Source organism: Megascapheus bottae, chromosome 27 (assembly GCF_031878675.1).
Source record: "Megascapheus bottae isolate mThoBot1 chromosome 27, mThoBot2.hap1, whole genome shotgun sequence".
In the NCBI taxonomy this organism is placed as follows: Eukaryota; Metazoa; Chordata; class Mammalia; order Rodentia; family Geomyidae; genus Megascapheus; species Megascapheus bottae.
Window position 1 is genome coordinate 16,753,933 of NC_143535.1, and position 22,357 is coordinate 16,776,289.

Genomic DNA, 22,357 nt, shown 5'->3' on the forward strand with positions numbered 1-22,357 from the left:
AAGTAAGTTATCATTCCAGGATTCCTATTATTTCTCCTGGAGGGCTTTGTGCTTATGAGGCAGATATGGCCTGAAGGGTGAATCATCCCTATGGTCTTTCATTCACGCTTGGGTTGGACCAACATTCCAATTCTCCAGCCAATATGGAGTGTAAGCACCATTCTGGGGAAATTGGCAGGAAGTACCTCTCCACTCCTCTCCCCTCCATCAAACTCATTATTTCTTGAGGAGTCATGGGTGATGAAGATGTTTCCTGCCATTCTGCACAGAACAGAGTCACTTAACCTTTGCTACATTATCAGCAGAGGAGCCAACCATTGGACCCTGGCCCCTTACAGTGAGCAAGCACTGAGCCCTTTGGCAACTTCTTGTCTTGGTTGCAAGCAAGCAAAGCTGTCACCTTCCTGTTTTATCTACACATGCTGTTTGTTTCCTTTGACGTGGATTCTTACACTTGGGGTGGGAGGGATTTCTCGAAAAAAACAATATTATTGTATGCCACTAATTCCCTGCCCTCCTGCCACCCCTTTCTCTTTCCTTCTCAAAGCTCCAGGAATTGCTAAATGGCACATCCTGTGCGCCCCACACTCTTTAGCTAAAAATACCAGAGAATATGCTTATCTGCATCAATGCTTCCTCTCCAGGGGTTTCACAGACATTATCTCATTTATCCTCAAAAACACCCCAAGAGGTAGGATGTGGTCAAAGAACACTGTCTCTGAAAGGTAAGGAAGCTGCAAGAGGAAAGGTCATGGCTGGATGTTCTATTCTCAGGGCCAGCAGACATCTCAACCTCAGCTTCCATTGGTGGTCCCCTCCCATATTTGTCTCTTGAAAATCAGAACACCTGGCACTTTGGAAAAGGCGTGATTGGAACTCTCCATCCACTTCTCAGGGGCTTTTGCTATCATCTTTTCTTTATAAACTGGGGGTCCCTTGGCCCTCGTCATCTCTTTAAATCATATTTTCTTGCCATCAGGATTTCACCCCTCACCTACATAAAGTGATGGAAGTGACCCATTATCTCCCTCACTGTCGCCAAATGGAGAAGACCTTCTAGAAGATGGCTACGAATTGGTAACACACACACACACACACACACACACACACACACACACACTTCAGAAAATGTGTTCTGAGCAAAATGTACTGTGGTTCACCCCCCACCCCTTCTCTGTACTTTCATCTACTCCTTGTCTGAAGACATAGAAATAATGACCTATTTCCCACCAAGCAGGGATTCATGGCAGACTTCATTTTTTCCTTCTACCTATGACTGGGTGCTGAGCTAAGTAACTTCCAAGCTTCATCCCGATTGGCTCGCTCTCCTCCCGTGCGGATGTCCAAGAAGACTGATGGACACAATATTGAGCCTCAGAACTTCCTGGCCCTGCCTAGGCAAAAGGCAGGAGAATGAGGATGCCGCATTTTGTCTCTGGCTGCCTCTCTCCCTATGGGCTCATCACTGGACTTTGTGTCTTGGACACAAGGCTGCCGGCTGTCAGACATCCTTTTCTGCACAGGGCTTGGAGGTTTGGTAACCATCCTTCTTCCTGCTGGATTCTATCTTCTGTACTTGCCAAGTACAGGATGAAGCTCAGTCTTCTCTGCTGTCCTAAACCTCACTCACTGCATATTCTGTAAACAGCACCCCGTATTCAACTTGTTACAACACTCAGTTAATATGGAATTCCATCTTTTTCCTGATGGTGTCCTCACTAAAATAGTTGCCATCTGTCTTTCTCATCTAGCTTGTCCATTATATTTTAAGTTCCGAATGCACATGACCTTGCTTGCTAAGTCACTTTCAAATCTGTCTCTCTGGAATGCCCTAGAAATGTTCAGACTGTCCAAACACCCATGGAATCCCATCAGCCATGAATCCTTCCAAGGTCTCAATGACCTTCAGCATATTATTTATTACTTATTTGTTAATCTGAGGTAAATATCTTCAAGTGTGTGTGTGTGTGTGTGTGTGTGTGTGTGTGTGTGTGCTCTTGGTATTAGTGAAATTTGAACTCAAGGCTTTGCACTTGTTAGGCAGGCACTCTACCAACTTGAGTCCTTTATATTGTTGTTATTTTTCTTTCTTTGTGCCAGTTCTGGGGCTTAAATGCAAGGCTTAATATGCTGTTTCTTAGCTTTTTCACTCAAGGTTGGCACTCTACCACTTGAACCCTAGCTCCTCTTGTGGCTTTTTGCTGATTCCTTGGAGATGAAGGTCTTTGGGGTTTGTCTGATCTGGATGGCTTTGAACCCATCCTCAGGTCTCAGTCTCTTGAATTATGAGGATTCCAGGTATGAGCTACCAACATCAGATTGCTCTGGTTACTTTAAGAGAACAGTTTCACAGTTTATTCCTTGGAAGCCTGAACTGCTGTCTTCCTAACATAGGCTGCCCACTGCAGTTGGCATGACAGGCACCATGTCATCATAGTCAAGCTTTGTCTGTTGAGACGGGATCTTATGAACATATTGCCCAAGCCAGTCTACAACTGTGATCCTCATGATTGTAGCATCCTGAGTAGGTTACACTTGAAGGGGTAAGCCATTACCTCTGGCTTTTGGGATGTTTTTCATGACTGCTTCCAGGATATGCTCAAAAATATTTATTACATGGTTAAGTATTGAATAGACTATGGTCTTGAAACTCATGCATACATTACCTAACATGGATATGTTTGGGGGCTGATTTCCAATACTGATTCTGGATTCAATTCTGATTTGTCCACAGGTCCCATCATCTAAGCCAACTTATTGGCATTCAGTTTACTAATCTATAGAATGTGGATTATCTTGTTTTGGGCATATTGCTTCTTGCTCAAGATAACCTCCAATCACAATGCTCTTGATCTCTGTCTCTCAAAAAGCTGGTATTATAGACTTGGAGCATCACGTAGGCAGCCCTTTGTATATTGTATTTGTGACTCTCATGATCTTTTGAAAAACTAAAAAAATAGTTTCTTCAATATAACTGTACCAAACTTTCTCTTACTATTCTCTTTTTTTTCCCTTTGAAGAAATTTAAACTGATATCTTTATTCTAAAGACTAATGAGTACATTTCTGTTTGAACAGTGTCAGCTGATCATAAGATACAGATTCATTGCCAGAAATTTAGAAAAGGTGCACAAAGGTTATCAGATATAAACAAAAAAACTACAATTCCAACATCCTAAAACTCCGTTCAGTATTTTCGGTACATATGTGTGTTTTTCATGGTGGAGAACATTCCACATATAATAGGTATTCAAACGCCGCTTTTGTTAAAGGCACAGACTCATTTGAATATTCTCCTTGGGTTTTGCCATTGACTCTTCTGCCCTGAGCCTTTCACTCTTGCAAGCACATTGAATTCTAGAAACCATAAGGTTGATGACTAAACAACTTATGGCAAGAGTTGAATTGGCCAGGTAATATTGGTCAGAGGGTCCTGACTAATCCTGAGAGAACCATCAACCAGGCACATCTTTGACTAAGACCCCTTCGTTCTATGTCATGCCAAATTCTTCCTTTAAGCCTAAAGCTCCTCTCAGTACCAAAAATAAGAGGACTGAAATGATTGCTCTCTCAGAGAGAGTCTTAGGTCTTGATCCAAGTTACGTCTTTCACAGAAACAGCTGAGATTACAGGTCAGTGGCACCATGCTTGGCTAAATGTTTTGTATATAAGTGACCAAAGTATCGTTTAGGAATCCCACAAATCCTAACATAGGCACTTATAATTACCAAATAGCAAACATTACACATAATTGTTTGAGCTAAATCGAATAGACTCTCAGACATTAAGTTTGTTCACACCAGCTTGGCCACAAACACTAGGCAGTAGGACTTTTTCAATGCTGTTATAATCTTATATACCCATTAAATGTCATTATTATGTCACATGACAAAAGACACAAAGTCTATAAAATATATAAAGTATATAGTATGTATAAATTATGTAAAAGATAATTGTATAAACTAAATACAAGGTAAACTTTATGTATATAAAGTATGTAAAAAGATATAAACCCCTATTGGATTTCATACAATTTTATTTCCTTCAAAAGAGCTCTGATAGTCAAGCACGATGGCTTATACTTGTAATCCTAGCTACTCAGGAGGCTGAGATAGGATCGTGGTTCAAAGCCAGCCCGAGCACTAAAATGTCTATGAGACTCTTATCTCCAATTAACCACTAGAAAAGTGGAAGTGTCTCTGAGTTCAAAGGGTAAGGCAGTACCCTTGAGCTGAAGAGCTCAGGGACAATGCCCAAGCCCAGAGTTCAAGCTCCAAAACCAAAAGAGAGAGAGAGAGAGAGAGAGAGAGAGAGAGAGAGAGAGAGAGAGAGAGAGAGAGAGAGAGAGAGAGAGAGAGAGAGACAGAGAGAGAGAGAGACAGAGAGAGAGAGACAGAGAGAGAGAGACAGAGAGAGAGAGACAGAGAGAGATAGAGACAGAGACAGAGACAGAGACACAGAGAGACAGAGACAGAGAGACAGAGAGAGAGAGATTGGTAATGAATGGCTTCTTTCAATCAGAGACACTTGTTTGGAACAACAAGCCCTATCATTTTAACAATAGCCATAGTGAAGCCATCTCTAGATCCAGAGGATCAGGTGTAAGGCCCTGTAATTCTTCAGGCCACAGATCAAAAGTGCATCCTTGCAGAAACTAAGTGCGGGAAAGGAACACACAGACAGCATTCTTCCTGCATTCACTGTCAGTGTTTACTAAGGCACAGTTACATGGACTTGCTATGCATATACTGAATGGTTGCATATAGGGAACATAACTATACTCATTTCCTTTCGTGGCATTCTTTTCCACTAAAGAGTAATTTGTTGTCCTACTAAAGGCCTCCTCCTACATGGCTACAGGTATGTGACTATCCAAGAAAAATGCCACATCTTTCTAATTGTGCTGAGAACTAGAAACCATTTCAGCAGGAAGGACACTAGAGATACAGCTTCTGCCTTTAGAAAGCTTACATTTTAGAGAAACAGATGACCATTCAGTAACTGATGGGTCAGTTGAATATTTAATTATATTTATTATGAAGTATTTTGAAGTATAATAACCCCTTAATTTGCAAGTGTGAGTTTTTAATTTCTGTATGAGTCTATGCATATGTCCCAAATTATTTTTTGTGGCAGTAATCTGTGATTACTTTATAAACATCTGGGAAAATGTAAAATGACATCGCATGATCTATTTTCTTCTTTCTTTTGCTGGCACTGTGGTTTGAACTCAAGCTCTCCATGCCTCCAGCCCAGCATGTTGTTGATTGTTTTTGGAAATGGGTTATTTTCTGAAGGGGTTGGCCTTGAACCATGATCTTCTGTTACTCAGCCTCCTGAGTAACTAGAATTACAGATGTAAAATATTGGCACCTGGACCATTTGTCTTTCTTTGATTTTTCACACATGCCCCAAGAATCAATGAAACATGTGCTAGTTACCTTAACCCAAGGTGCATGTCAGGCTAGAAGATGAATCTCCAAAGTTCCACAGATAATGGTTGAGCGTAGAGGGGAGAATTAAGGGTATTGTCTAAAATCTTACTGTTGCCATTGAGAAATAATACACCCCAATGGAGCAAATCTCAGGGGGTGAGGGAAATTGAGCCTAAAGACTTTAATTGGTCTATCCCATTCCCTCCTGATCATAGAAAGAATTGAAAACTCCCACAAAAGGAATCTAAGTCCCTCATATAGCTTTACAGACATTCACTCACTCTCTTGCAGGTCAAGCTAGGAATAATTCATACAGGAAAAATAACCAAGATGCCTACCTTGTTTTACTGATTCTTCCATTGCCTTTCAAATGTTTGACTTTATTTGTAGGACTACATTCTGGACATAAAGATACAGCTCCTCACGGGGAAAAGGAGGGATGACATCCTCATCTATCCATATGTATCCCCACCCTAAATGGACCTAGGAAGATTCAATTAAAACTCGTCTCTAGAAGCATTCTCTAATATCTTGCAGATCTCTCAGCCCCACATTGCAATCCAGGCTTCTCAAGCTTCCTTCAGACCTATGTGCTTACAAGATGAACACGGCCCACAAACTGAGAGTCAGTGAAGAAAAAGAGATGGATTCGTGAAGGTACCATGACACAGATTGTAGACTATTTGCACATCTGTTGCCATCTGTTGTAGCTACTGAGTCACCTGGAAATTTATATTGCTTGATTTGCAAACGCCTGACTTTGCTGTGCAAGCTCCCCTCACCCTACTGCCTGCTCAGTTCTTGTCAGTGATGGAATCATCCCGGCCTTCTCTCCTCCCACGCCCATTGCCTGTCATCATCATTTCCCCTATTGTTTGCCGAGCATGGCCCTGACCCCTGGATATTTATAAAGGCCACTTCCCGCTGCATCATTGTGTATTCTGTGGCCCTCAGCTCCCCACATTTCCTGACAATGGGGTGGGGGAATGCTTGTTAACATCCCAAGTCCAACTCCCAACTTCCTCCATGTCCTGTTTACTGCATTCTACAAGCATCTCTCCTGCCACTCCTTACGCGAAATCCACCAGCTCTGATTTATCCCAGCAAGCCCTGCGGCAGGAGCAATTATGATTTAGTCTAGCATTAAAATGAGCTGAAAAACACAGGCTACCTTGAGATGGACTGGGTGTTTGAGTTGCTGAATTAAACTGCTGAGGTCCAGAGATGAAACTGAAGGTTCTGGGGATACACACACACACACACACACACACACACACACACACTCACACACACTTGCAAACATTTTGTCTTTCCTTGACCCTTAACCTGTGGAAATTCTGATGGATACAATTCTTATGATATGCCTAGAATCTCTGGAGTTTGGCATCTGAGGGTATGTACTGTCAGGGTAGCAGACAGAAAAAACAAACAAACAAACAAAATGCAGCACTGGAGGGCAAATAACAGGAAAACAGATAAACCTTTTACAGAAAAAGGACATTTTTGTGCTACCTTAGGATTCCTTTTCATTTCTTTTTACATCTTAACCCCTCCCTTAATCTCCATAGAGAGAGTTTCCTGTTATAGAAAGATTCACTAGCTTATACTCACTGGCAAATGACAAAATCAGGAGTGTTGTGTATCTCTGAATGTCATCATTCATCAGTTCAGTTCTTTTCCCAAATTTTACTTTACAGGGATGTCCTTGGACTTTTCAGTTACAAAATAATAGAACCAAAGCTTCAAGTGATGGAGAAAGTCATTCCTGCCTAAGAATGTTTATCAATAATTTACTCTGCTTGAGTTAAGGCCCCATTATTTAGCCCTATCATCCCATCATCTTTTCTTATTACCCTTCATTTACTCTTCCAAGAACACAATAGGATACATCTATCACAAGCCTGCATGCCATTATATGGACTCATTTTATTAATATTGATACTTTTAATTATCCTTAAATAGTCATACAAAAAGTGTTCAACTCATGTCAGTTTGTGAGTACAAGGCATCTTATTGTCACCCCTTTATCATTTTCCTCCATCTCTATTCCACCCCTTAATTTTCCTAATTCCATTTTCATATATGTGCATTGAATATTTGCCCATCCTGGAAGCCTTCAAGACTCATTGCTCTTAGGGAAAGTTCAAAGACCTGCTAGGGGCCAGGAGTTTGGCCTAGTGATAGAGTGCTTTCATAGCATGCACAAAGACCTTGGTTCGATTCCTCGGTACCACATACATAAAAAAAAAAAAAACCGGAAATGTTGCTGAGGCTCAACTGGTAGAGCTCTAGCCTTGAGAAAGTCCAAGGACAGTGCTCAGGCCCTAAGTTCAATCCCAGGACTTGCCAAAAAAAAATAAATAAAAAGACCTGGTAGGATGAGGTCCTCCTGAAACCAGGCACTAAGCCAGGAGCTCTCTGTGAGGTTTGATCTCATTATCATGATGTCAGCAACTGACATCATGTGTTGTTTATTGTTTACTATTGTAGGCAGAGCTCTTCTTTGGATAGGGAACCTAACAGTAGGTGACAGAAGCCAACAACACATCAGCTAACACTGTCCTCATACCTCGATGGTGTGGTTTGGCAAATTAATGATCTTCTCTTAGTATCCCTGTAAAAAAGCAGACAGACAATTCACCCTGGGCCCATCTGGCTCTTCTCTCTGCCTCTAATCAGGATGCACTCACATTTCCTTGGGCACACAAGCTGAGTAGGGATATGCCTTTCCCCTGGCTGTACCTTCCTCCTGACATGAAAGTCTCCACCCTTGCCCTCTGGCCCAGCAAGCATCCTGTTTCATTCTTAGCCCCACTGCTGCTCCAGATGCTGGAGCCCCCAGCAGGCCATGGAGCAGTCTTAGGACCAGTGACAGGGTGAATAATACACAGGGCAGCCAGCAGGTCAGAGGGCAGCTGCTCCTGAGATTGTTGCCTTAGATGAAGAGTCCTGAGAACTGTGATCACCCAGTGAAATTAGTTCCCAGAGCTGATGGGCAAGATAAAGCACATTGGCAAAAATCATCCTCTTTGATTTTATGCCACAGGGGGCAAAGGCTTGCCTGGAGGACTTAAACTCACTACTGACCCTTGCTAAAGCCACGGCTACTATGACACCATTCTCATCAGCAACCTACTTCTAGAATGTTACAGCTTGAAGGAATGAGATGCACTCTCCTAAATAGGGACATAGAGCCCCACAGGGAACAAATGTCTTGCTAGAAACAGCATTCAACTCTCTTGCCCACCCCGAAGATCCCTTCATTCTAGCATTCACTGTGATTACTGATACCTCCTGGGGAAGGATGTGGGCGATGGATATATGACCTGCAGACCCACACGTATTCCTATTTCTCAAGACTAATGAAAGGCTACAGTGAGCTCCCAAAGACATACCCTTACTTACAGGCATTGCAAGATAGGGTAAACCTCAACTGTAAGCCATGAAGAAAAGTAGGCTCTCTCTCCACCCATTTCTCTGACCTCCTCCATATGAAGCAAAAGCCATTAACCTACAGAAGTAAGTACAAATAAAAGAGAAAAAGAAAATGTGAAAAATTTGGCACTGAGTAGTCCCTGCTAAGTCATAAATGTGCAAAGATGTGTAGGCTCCAACAAATATCACTCAAGTCAAACTAAGTAAAGATGCTCCATGAAGTTAAAGAGTACTCATTCAAGCACCAGGCACGGTGGCTCACGCCTATAATCCTAACTACTCAGGAGGCTGAGATCTGAGGATCACTGTTCAAAGCCAGCCCCGGTACTAAAAAATGTGAGACCCTTATCACCAATTAATCAGTAAAAAAAACAGGAAATGGGGCTGTGGCTCAAGGGCTAGGGTGTTAGCCTTGAGCTGACGATGATGATTTATGTTAATTATTCCATAACATGTTCATACACAAAAGCATGCACACAGAAAATACAATAAACATTTGTCACTTATATTCAACACAGCTAGAAACAAGAATATATGTATATGTATATATGGAATGTATATGTATGTACTATATATTATTTCTCTATTGAATTGTTATAGACTTCTGTCATAATGATAGTCAAATTAAATACTTACTAGTTTTTATTCATTATATGTACATATACATTGTGTGTGTTTACATATACATCTACATACACCTGGGTGCTGTCTATTTTTAGGCTCAATGCTTGCACTCTACCGCTTGAGTCACAGCTCCACGTTCAGCTTTTTGGTGGTTAATTGGGGATATGAGACCCAACAACTTTCCTGCACAGGTTAGATTTGAACCATGATCTTCCAATCTCAGATACCTGAATAGCTACGATTACTGGCATAAGCCACCAGTACCTGGCTACAGTCTATTTCTGACTTTCTTTCCCTCTGGTCTAATAAATTTAATGCTCATAAAATGCACGGAACCCACTAAACTACCATTACTATAGTCCATTGCTTGTCATTTTTTTCTCAGAGAGGTATCCCAAAAGGACTTAAAATTCCATCAAAAGTTGTGGGTCTCTCAAAATGGCAATTGTACTTTGAAAAGCAATCTTTAGTCTTACCATTTTAAAAACTTCAATATTCAGATGTCGGTATGATAGCACATTCTTTGAACACTATTGCAAGCTCTCAGCGATCACGTTAGAAGATGTTGGTTCTCTTGCCAGCAATCCTGTCCAATGTCTTCCTTTAGATCAATTTAAAGGCTATTCAGAGAGCTGTCGGGATCTGCCTATCTTGCTGAATTATTCGTGGGCAGGACAGCCTTAAGCACCTCCTGAATAACACTTTAGTGTGGAGATTTCGACATTTTCCTTTTCATGTGTTTTTTTAATATCTGGGCAACCTGGATTGTGCCTTCACTTATTTTGCTTTAAAGAAAAAAAAAACAAAGTGATTTCCCTAAGCACTGGAAAGGATCTGAGTGAGATAGGAAAGTAAACACCCAAAGAGAAACAGAACTCCAGACAGAAGTGGGAAGGAAGGAAATAGAAACAGAGACCTGCAAAGTTCTGCTCTGTCACTTTCAACCCAAGATACCTCCCTGAACTGTGGGGGTACCAGAGACCCCTGGCTCTCCAGCAGGGATCAATGCATTCATTTCCATATCAAAGAGACACACTTGCAGAGATCCCTAGGGAGAGAAGATCTAAGCTGAGAAGCAAGTACAGGGTTAGCAGCTCAGACTTCATTTTCTCATCAGATCATCCATTGACCAGCCCATCCAGCCACCTCCACTGCTGTACCTCAATTTATTCTATTTTAGAAATAATACTAGCTCAAGCAAAGCATCTGTATTTGACCATTTAGGTCCCCAAAGGAAATCTTGTGGTTTCCAGGACCTCCAGGAGAACACTTGGCCTGGAAGGTGAATAAGAGTGAAGATCTTCCTAAACCCACAAATCTTCCAAAGTCTTTCTTCACCTCAAACCAAGTTGAACCTATTTGTCTTAGGAATGAAGATGAATGGGAGAAACCAGAAAATCGGACAGGTGCAGGAAACCCAGCCTGTGAGAGGTGCATCCAGTTGCCATCTCATCTGTACTTAGGCTGTGCTGGATGCTTAGGTATAGGTGAGGGAGCCAGGTTTAGCATCCAGGATTGGCACAGAAGGACAGCCAAGGTCCATTAACTGGTTTTGCCCTCTGGGAGTCACAACAATACACACACACACACACACACACACACACACACCCTCATAATCAAGCTGCATGGGTGGAGTATCCCCCTAGCCAACTCCAGGAAGTTCCCTATCCAAAGCTATTCATTACACTAGGGCTGTGCAAATAATTAATCTCCCACTTGCTCCATAACCCTCCTAGGCTGAGAGCCCAGAACATGAGTCCAGGTGGAACCATCCTGCATTGGTGGTGCTCAGACATTACCATAGAAACAGGAGGCCTTATTTATTTTTACTCAAAAGAGCCAAACAACTGAAGGCTGTCCTTTAGACAATGGGATCACGTCATCCAAGCCCAGGACGCCCCAGGTGACCATCTCAGAACCAGCTCTCTTTCCTCAGCCTTCCTATGCAATGTTCTGGAGGTGGCCCCCCTAGGCTGCATGGGCCAGGCCTTCTGATGTGAGAATGTGCCACTAAGGCTGACCCTGCAGATGTTTCCTGGACTGAGTCCCAGCAAGGCTGAGAGCAGGAGGAGGTAGCTCTGAATACAGGCTTCACAGTCCCATGATAAAATGTGGGCCAAGCTCTGCAAAGAACACCTTCTAACAAAGCACCCTAATAAAACATCCTGAAAGTCTTCCTAGCAGTTAATGAACAAAGGGTTAGAGATAGATAAGAGGGACTGTTTTTTGTTTGTTTTTAATTGCTGACATGATGGATCAATCACTTAGGAACCAAACACTATTTTATCTTCTCAGGAAGCTTCTACTCTGATTTAATGAAAGAAAAAAATCTCCTTTTCTATTTGTAAAGAGCAAAATCTGAGTGATTGCAAATGCTCACTGAGATTCGTACACTATGAATTATTTTCTGCAATTTATATGATAATGTATACCTCACAGTAACTTCAAGAGAGGGTCTTGTACTATTTTCATTATATGGGTGATGAGATTAGGCAGGCAGAGGTTAAATAATCGGCCTGAAGTTACAGAGCTACAATAAAGTAAAGCCTGGATTTGAACCCAGACATTCTGCCTTTGGAGTTACTATCTTCTTATGCTTTACTGCCTATATCCAATGATGAGCAGCTAATTTTTTCTTTCCTTTTTGTTAATTCAACAAATATTCAGGCAAGTTACTTGGCTAGGATCTCTGTGAGGAATGAGCATGGATACAAAGCAATCTGAATCCTATAATCAAGGTCCATACAAGCTACAAGTGCATATAACATAGTCCCAAATAAAACATTGTAACAATAGGGATCCCATCAAAGTAACTGTAGCCATGGAAAGTCTCTCGTCAACTTTTATGAAGAAGCTGATAATTCAGTCAGAACCTGAAAGAAATAAAACCAAAGTAGCATTATTGAAAGAAGTATGTTCTAATCTAGAATGATTGTGTGAAAAGTGCTTAAAAGCTGCTCTTGTTGAGAACATTGACTACTTACTTGGGCCCAGTGAAATAACTAAAAGACAGAAAAGCTTGGCATTTTCACCTCTATTTTCTGTGTCTTTGCTCTATGCCTTTTTCTCTTCAGTCACTTTCCAATCACCTTGGACTTAGAAAAAGACAAGCATACTCAACATCTTTATGGCAAGGGACTGAAACTAGCCTTGAGTCACATACGAGCCTAGCCAGGACCGACTGTCCACCAAGCAACAGTGATTTGTTTCCCTCTCTCCTTTCAAGTAATCCAGTGATAACCTCACCAAAATCCCTCCAGAAACAAGGGCTGAAACACGAATCAACCAGGCTATACTTTGACAAGGACTGTTTAATAATTAGACATATTTATGTTCCTGTTCTTTCCCCAGTTCTTTTTTTTTCCAGTCCTGGGCCTTGAACTCAGGGCCTGAGCACTTTTCTTGGGCTTTCTCAAGCCTCGAGTTCTATCACTAGAGCCACAGCACCATTTCCGGCTTTTTTCTATGTATGTGGGACCGAGGAATCAAATCCAGGTCTTCATGCATGCTAGGCAAACACTCTACCACTAGGCCAAACTCCTGGCCCCCAGTTGTTTGTTTTTTTTTTTTCTACAAAATCTATAGCTCATGTCTGTGCCTCAAAAATGACTGAAGATGGGACAGGGAATTTGGCTCAAATGGTAGAGTGTTATCCTTGAGAAAAGTCAAAGGACAGTGCTCAGGCCCTGAGTTCAAGGCCCAGGACTGGAAAAAAAAATGACTGAAGGTAGATTCAAGTGCTGCCTTCTGGTAGTGATGCTTTCTGTACCATGTACTAAGTCCTTCTCTATCCTTTACCATTTCTGTTTATTTTGAGTGTAAGGGGGGATATCCAGACAGGAAACAAGGAATCCCAGGAGTTTAGGGTTGAAAATTCCAGTTTTATTCATAAAGAACAATTTTCTAGATAGATCATTGTGTATTCAAGGAGCCATGTGTGATTTTTAAAAAAACCCAAAGTAGTAGATATGGCTAGAGCAATGAAGATTGTCTACTTGAAGATTTGTTTGTAGATAAGACAAAAGAGGGGGTGAAAGTATTTGAGCATGAGAATAATGGAGAAAAATCAATCAATAGGCGCATGATTGGGATGTGAGAAAGAAGAAGTAGATGATAGTGACAGAGTGAACAAGAGAAAATGAACTAAAACTGTGGAAGGATACACATGAAGAACATATAGCAAATACAGACTCTAAGAGCACATTGAATATTCCAATCTCCATGGGCTCCATGGAGAAGAATGGTGACCAACCAGAGGACTGGAAGAAAACTGTGCCCTTACTAGAGACAGAAGCTATACAGAGGATCTGGAAGATAAAAGAGAAAGGATAGTTGCAGAGAATCTCAGCTTCAGGTATATGTAAGAGTATAATGCAGGTAACTGAAATCTTAGACTAGGTCTTAGGAGATGTCAAACATCAAGCAGAGATTTGGCTACCATTCACACACTGTGGCTGTTATAATGGGACATGGCGACTGTAGCTGCACAGGATAGAAATTGATGCATTTCTATATTTACAGAAATAGAAACAATGCAGGCTTTAAGAGTTCCCTGAAAGTGTCACACATCCCTGATTTATACCTAAGGCCTCAAGCTTTAGCCTGGTACAGAATAAGCATATACTAAATATTTGTGAAAAGAACGTAGCCTTGTATATTCAAGATAAATTAGAAAAATCGTCTGTTTGGACAGTTGCAGAACCTTTAATTTCTACCCAGTTCAACATATAAGTACATAAACTATGCTGATGTGTTTTTCTCAGCAAATGTGTGGGGAACTCCCAGAATGGAATTACAACTTCCTTCATGGTGACAGCCCCCAAATTCACAGTTGTGGAAACTACCAGGCTCCTACAACCACAGAATTGAGTAGATATGGGTTGCATCTAAATCCTTGCACATTCTATGCTCTAAGATGTCCTTTTAAGGTGATGGACATTTTGACCTTCTGATTCCCACACATCTCCTAGGAAGTGGGGTGAGGGGGTGGACTCTTCATCCTGCAAAGAATCATCCATTCAGACTCTTGACAAGGGAATTTAGATTCTGTTCTGAACTGCAAAGGTATAATATTGCAAAAAGAAAAAGAAAACCAACTCTTATCTCAGGAATCATCTCTCAGAAATACTTGGGCTGGTTGCTAAATGAAAGAGGAAAGATTATAAGTGAGGGTTCCATCTAGCTTGCTCCAGATTAGAGATGATGAAGGAATTTTATGTAAATATCTGAGTGGGACAAGAGCTGTGACCATTGGGAAGTGAGATGATTTCCATTTTTATTTTCAGGTCAGCTCTCTAAGATCTATCTGGGGCAATGTGATGACACTGCAGTGGTTTCTCGGTAGATTGAAGGATGGTCGAGGTGATAAACAGGGAGCCAAATAGCATGTTACCACAGATACCTAAATTTGTTTCTTTTCAGCAAAAGCCATTCACCACACATGGTTCTTTGATCACTGGCTTGCAACTTAGCCTAGTTTTAAAATGAAAATTAGGAAGAAGAAGAAAGTCAATTCAGCATTTTATATCAACATTTTCTAAACTCATTTCTGTTTTTATTATCTTTGTATGTTCCTGGGTAGTAGATGATAAAATTGGCACACCTCAGACTTATCTAAAAGGGGAAATGTTGAAATTTGCTTGTTTCTTAGGAGTTAAACATACAGATTATTTTAGATTAGTTTCTTTTGGTCTTTTCAGGCCAAAAGTGAGATCAAAAGTCTTTAACTAAGATCACATAACCATTGAAGAGCCATGAGGGGAAATGAAATCTGACCACAATAACTTAGGCCCATAGAAGATATAGAAGACCTACCTATCCGCAGTGCTAGTAAGATTCTAAAATGAAGAATTAGCAGAGGGAAGAAATTTTAAAACTAGGCTAACTGGTACAAGTGGAATTAGAATTGCTGTGTTTCATTAACTAGAGATGAGGAATGTATAGGATCACCGTAACAAACCCTCCTCTTGCTAGCATCTGTACTAGCCAACATGCACACCCATCTTTCTATTTTTATAAACCTCCTCCTCCTCCTCCTCCTCTTCCTCCTCCTAGGTTTACTTGACAGTAGAAACATGGAATCAGTCTGAAATGCCTTGCTATTCTTCATATCTGATCATACTGTGTCTGCACTAGCACATCCACCACACACATATGCACACATAGCTGTCGATCAAAACTAGTAACACCAAAGGGGATTTTAGGCAGGAGAGTCCAGAACTATTGCACCACATATACAAAGATAGCTCTTTTAATAGCTTTATCTTAAAATATAATTTCACTGAAGATATCCATGCCTTTTGAGAAGAAATATACTCACTACCTTATGTATATAACTGTAACCCCTTTGTACATCACCCTGAGAGTAAAACTAAATTAAAATTAAAAGATACCCATGCCTATGAGGAAAGGAAACATAACCCTAATTTTCCATGAAGGTATTTTAAAAAATCAATCCATTTGCATTTTTCACTAGAATCCCAAGTTCAATCCACACTACCAATTAACATACCTAAGATCAAGACCAAGAAAACCTTGAATTCTCCCATTGTTCTTCAAAGTTAAAGGAAATAAGAGACGTGCATGCATAACATGTGTTTCCTCCATAGTAAATACCCAGAGCAACACAGGGGATGGCTTCCGGGGTATGGTAAGGAACAATTAATGAAGCATGATGTGATCATCTTCCACTTCTAGTCATCAAGAAAATGGTCATATGTCCACACCCACAGAGGCTCTTACAAGCCTTAAACTTGGATTCAGAGAACTATAACTTTTCAGATAACCAACAAGAAATACAGCTCTTAAAAATTCAACAGTTCACCAGGTGCTGGTGACATGCCTATAATCCTAAGTACCCAGGAAGCTGAGATCTGAGGATCAAGCCTGGACTCTCCATGAGACTCCTCTCTCATTGAGGACAAAAAGCTAGAAGTAGAGCTATGGCTCAAGAAGTAGAGCACTAGCTTGGAGCATAAAAGCTCAGGGATAATGCTCAGGCCCTGAGCTCAAGCCCCTGCACTGAGGGAAAAATATTCAGCAATTCGTGAGCACATATGTACATTGAACATTAGGTAACTTGAGGGATGAGTGGGGTTGGGAAAAATGGAAGAGAATGCTAGATGGGTGAATCCTGATAACATGCACTGCACTCATAAATTGATACACTGCACCGAAACCCCTTTGCAAGACTACTTCTAGATTATTAAAAATGAAAAAAAATGTGAGCAGTTATTATTAATGAATAAAATTTCAGGCCCAGATCTGCTCTTCAGCAAAATCAGACCTTGTTGTTCTCCTAGGACCCTTGATATAGGAATAATTCAGCATAAGAAGTATATTGATGACCAAGCTATGGCAGAATGTGACATCACCCTAGTACTTAAACCTTTATTATTTCCTAGAAGCTCCAGACTCATACAGCAGTTTTACTGCAGCAGCCAAGCCCTTTCCCTTTGTTTCTTTTTTTTCTGTGCCAGCACTGGGGCTTGGGTACCATCGCTTAGCTTTACCTCCAGGCTGGTGTGCTACCACTTGAACTATAGCTCTACTTTGTGTTTTTTTTTCTTGATTAATTGGTGATAAGTGTCTCACAAACTTTCTTGCTCAGGCTGGCTTCAAACCTCTATACTTACGTCTTAGTCTACTGATTACATAAAACCATCAGCACCCAGTAAAGCCTTTTTATCAATTAAAGTAGGGCCTTGGGCCCCAGAAGGATGGGCTGCATTAGAGGAACTGCAAAAATCTATTACCACTCTTAAATAGTTCAGAACTCAACTGTAATTACCCTTGATGTATACTGAGGAAGAGAATGCAAATGCTAGCGTATGTGTATGTGTGTGTGTGTGTGTGTGTGTGTGTGTGTGTGTGTGTGTTGTTTGTAGTTATAAATCAGAGAGTTTGCATGTGATCTGATTCATTCATGGGGTAAATAATGTCAGACATGCTTTCTTAGGGTCCACGATGTCCCAGAACTGGAAGACACATTATCATGCATGTAAAAATATTTGCTGAATATAAACTATGCTTAGCCTAAGTTGGATATCCAACTTTGCTACTATCTATAAGCCTTCTCTCCCTCTGCATTCATTTCTCTTATGGACAAATGAATGAGTCAACTTTCAAAATTCATCCTTATTTTACTTTGTGTGGTGCTCATGTTAGATCCCAGGACCCAGCACAAGGCAAATGCTCTATTCCCAAACTAGATCTTTAGCCCCTAACTTCCAAAACTATTTTTTCTTTTTTAAAATTTCTGTTGTCGGGGTAATGTGTAGAGGGTTTATGGTTACATTTGCCAGGTAGTAGGTGAGTTACTTCTCACACATTGATACCCCTTTTCATGTTTTGTCCCCATTTCCCACCCCCACCCATCCCTATCATCTTCTTGTCCCCCTTTCCCTTTCCTATTTCAAATAAGCAAATAATTGTACATATAATATACCAGGTAACAAAGTCAGATAAAGTAACAATTTGAGATTAACCATAAGGGCAAAATAAAAAGAGAAATAACATAGTATATTAAGAACAACAATCACTTAAGATAAAGCTCTTGTTTCCATATCCTAGAGACCCCTTCATTGGGGGACCAAGACATGAGAAAGGGTACCAATGTATGTGAAGTAATGTACCTTCTATCTGGTGAATATAATATAACCCTTTTATTAATTACAATAAAAATATATGGAAAAAATAGAAACAACCATCCCATTAAAAGGTGGACTAAAGACTTAAAGAGAGACTTCCAAAACTTTTTTTGCCAGTCCTGGGCCTTGAACTCAAGGCCTGAGCACTGTCCTTGGGATTTCTTAAGGCTAGAGCTCTACCACTTTATCCACGGCACCATTTTTGGCTTTTTTTCTATGTATGTGGTACTGAGGAATCGAACCCAGGTCTTTGTGCATGCTAGGCAAGCACTCTAACATTAGGCTAAACTCTCAGCCCTCTGCAGAAGATTTTTAACTCTAAGTCACTATGTCAAGTCACATCAACAAGACTCCAGTGTTGGATACTAGTGGTCACTCTATACTTCTTCATTTTTTCTTTTTTTTTTTAGCTTACAGGAAATGCTTTATTAACACAAAAATAAACTTTAAAATACTTTATAGATCTACCTCACCAGCTATTGCTAAAACAATAATTTTATTAATTGTATTTTTTTGACATTTGTGGGGCTTGAATTCAGAGCCTGAATGCCGTCCCTGAGCTCTTTTCCTCAAGGTTAGTGCTCTAACACCTGGAGCCACAGCTCAATTTCTAGTTTTCTGATGGTTAATTGCAGATAAGAGTTTCAGATCTCAGCTTCCTAAGTAGGTAGGATTTCAGGCATGAACCACAGGCACTCACCTCAGATCTAACTTTTTAAAAAGCAACAAGAAATAAGGAGCACCATAGAAAATTAATATTAAAATATAAGCATAATACTTTCAAATATTCTGGCATATAATACTATTCAACAAAGAGAAAGCAAGTCAGTTTGTAGTCTGCAGATGCAAAAAAAATTCTCAGTGATTTATAACCCCACAGCATGTTTTGGAAAAGAGAACTTTATTTTGAAACCCATCTTACTACATGGAATCAGGAAAAATCTTCGTCAACTGCAAACCTATCTGCGTACTTCTTCATTTTTTTTCTAATTGATTGTTTGTCCTTCTAGTGCTCAGAACATAGAACTTGTTACATTTCCTATTCTGGCCAGTTTTTGCTCTGGCCAAAGGAGCCGGCTCAATGGAACTCCAAGAAAACTTGGGACCAGGTTGACCAGAAAGCCATAGGAAGGTGGTAGGAGGCATTAGCCAGCATTTGAGGCTCCCTCCCTGGCTCCCTCTTCCATTTTAGAGGCCTAACTGAGCCTTTAGCCACAAATTCCAAGTCATCTAGTTTTCCATTTCTCTTCTGTGTCCTTGAAGGAGGTCTAGAAATTTTTCTTGAAGTTATACCATATTCATTTGTCCAATATTCCTATGCAACAATCATGATTACATTCACTTACATTTCAGAAGTTCTCTAGTTTTCCCCTTACGTGTTTCTTCTGTGACACTCTGTTACTCTTAGATTCACTTAGATTCACCAACGATAGCATCATGGGCATAGCCAAAGCTAAATGCACATGAGAACCCGTCAGATAGGATTCCACCCATTATCCATTTGCCCCAAAACCAAAGTTCTCTAGCAATTAGCTAGTTCAAAGACCTTTCTCCTCTCTGACATGTTTTATCAGAGGCACCACGAAGAGGCCACAGCTATCTTCAGAGCAGTAGGAGAATCCCGAAACATCTGGATTGCATCCCAAGCTGTCAATCTTGCTAACTTATTAATAACAGAGAGGAATGACCAGAAAAAGAAAAAAGAAAACCGGATAAAAGGTTATCAGCTCTTCTTCGTTCCTTCCTAGCATCTTTCCAATGGCCCTGATTGATGCCAGATTGCCTGGAAATGAATAGAAGGGCTATTTTTAGTTGGCTCTGTATCTGAAAGACTTTTATTTCTGCTTGTGAACCTTTATAAATATTTAAAAGAAAGAAAAAAGCATGAATGGAGGAACATGTGGTCTCATGGATATCTATCAAAAGCTGTCTTTCGAAATTATAGATGTGTGTGTGTGTGTGTGTGTGTGTGTGTGTGTGTGTGTGTGTGTGTGTGTGTAGCTGGTGTATTGCCTAGAATTACAGAGCTGTATGTGCATGAATAAAAAAATATCTTTAAGCCTTGGATAGAACTTCAAAGCTAAGAGGAAATTCAGGCTAATAAGGTGCACTCTGTGCTCTCCATCCAACTGTCCTTGCCATCTTTGGTCTCCTTTCTCTGGACACAGACCCAGTGTGCTTCTCTTCTTCCTCCTAAGAAATGGAAGTGCTGAATGGAAAAGCAACACGGAGCAGTTGGGCACGCATCTTGAGACTTCAAATGGAACTCCTGTGACGGCTGATGAGCAAGTCACTGCGTCTCCTAGTCTCATGATACCTGTATGCAAAACAGACTTGTTCCCTAAGGTAAACGTGAGCTTATACCTCACCCTTCTTCCTTACTAGCTTTCCCTAAGACTCTTCCTTTATTTCAAAAGAAAAAAAATTGGATACGTCTTCCCTTTTGTTTGCTCACATAGCACATTAAAAAGTCAATTCAGCAAGTACTTCCTGAATGTCTGCTACCTAAAATACCCACTTGTGGCCCTCGGGAGATAGAGTGCCCTGGGGAGGATTGTGTTCTCTGGTAAAAGAGTAGAAAAAATTGTCTTTGAGTCCCTCAGAACAAGTTCAAAAGGCAGCAGTTCCCTTCCAAAGAGTCAAGAGCCTAGCATATTCCGAGAGAGAGAGAGAGAGAGAGAGAGAGAGAGAGAGAGAGAGAGAGAGAGAGAGAGAGAGAGAGAGAGAGAGAGAGAGAGAGAGAAAGAGAGAATAGATTAAATTTCTAATCAAGATTTCACTCATCCTCTCAAAACTTTTCATTACAAACTATGCAATGCTAGGAAAATGAAGATAGGATGATTTCTTGCTTACAATTTTTTTTCAGCAATTACCAAGTCCCAAGAATCCACCCTCAAAGCCATGAGCCATGACACCTGATGCTGTGGAATTCACAGTGAGGAATTACAAGTATTGAAAAAGAAATATTGAGCAACTTGACAGGCATGCACAAAATGCTCCCATCCACTGATCTCAACATAACCCTATAGGAGGCAACAGTTAACGCTTCAGAAAGCACCTCAAGTACCTGGGACCAGCCTGGGGACTGTCCTCCTGACCTGTCCTCTCTCCTTGTTTCTATCTCCGTACTTCTTTGGGTTCTGCTGCCTGTCTCACAAATCCCTTCTCTTCATTCACTGCATATGAATCGTTCATTCCTTCCTTGGAATGTCTGTTCAAGGGACCTTCTCTCTTACCGGATGTACCCCATGTATTATCCCTTGGGCATCCTTTGTTATCCACAGAAACAGCTGGCATCATCACGACAAGCATGTAGTTGCTGATGTAGGAGTGTGAGGCGAACACTTGGATAGAATGAGGTCGAAGATGTCTCTGACACTCAATAGAAAATCCAGGCATATTACCCAGACTCTATTAAATGCTCTTCTCCCAGGGGAAGAAAGCCACTCATTTCCTGTGGGTGGGTAGTGATAAGGGAACAGTGACAGAAAGAGATTGGTTCTATGACCCATCCTACGAGGGACGATTGATGGGTTCCATACCTTCCACTCTGGGAACCTCAGCAAAGCAGGGTTCCTGTTCCTACCTTGTTCTGTCTCACTAGAAAACAGGAAGTAGCTCTATGGCTCCAGGGCTAGGGCAGTAGCCTTGAACTGACCAGCTCAGGGACAGCACCCAGGCCGAGTTCAAGCCCCAGGACCAAAAAAAAAAAAAAAAAAAAGAATATCAAATCCCAGCAGCCTTTCTCCAAAGAACACCTCACGCATACATTTATTAGCACAAAAGTCATTCCTTTATTTCTGCTCAGATATTTACTGAGCAGCATCTGTGAATCCTCAGATGGGGTTTGGAAGCTCTATCTCCTCTCCACTGGAACCCATAGCCTTAGAAGTGGACCCATATCATTCCTCTTGGAACACACACACACACACACACACACACACACACACACACACACACACACACACACGTGTCCTCTGTCTCTTATATGTGGATGCTGTGTTATGAATCACTTGTGAATGAGTTAATGGTCATCAGAAAAGACTTGATGTGTAGGGAATTTGGCTCTGAGAGTAAAATGGAATTGAGATTGGGTAAATACGTCTCTTGCAACATCATAATTCCACACCATAGTGGAAGTTTCCAGTTTAAGGAAGCTAGCCTCTGGTTTCTACTCTTCCCTGAGGGATCCCAGACAGGGCTATAATCTGTTCCC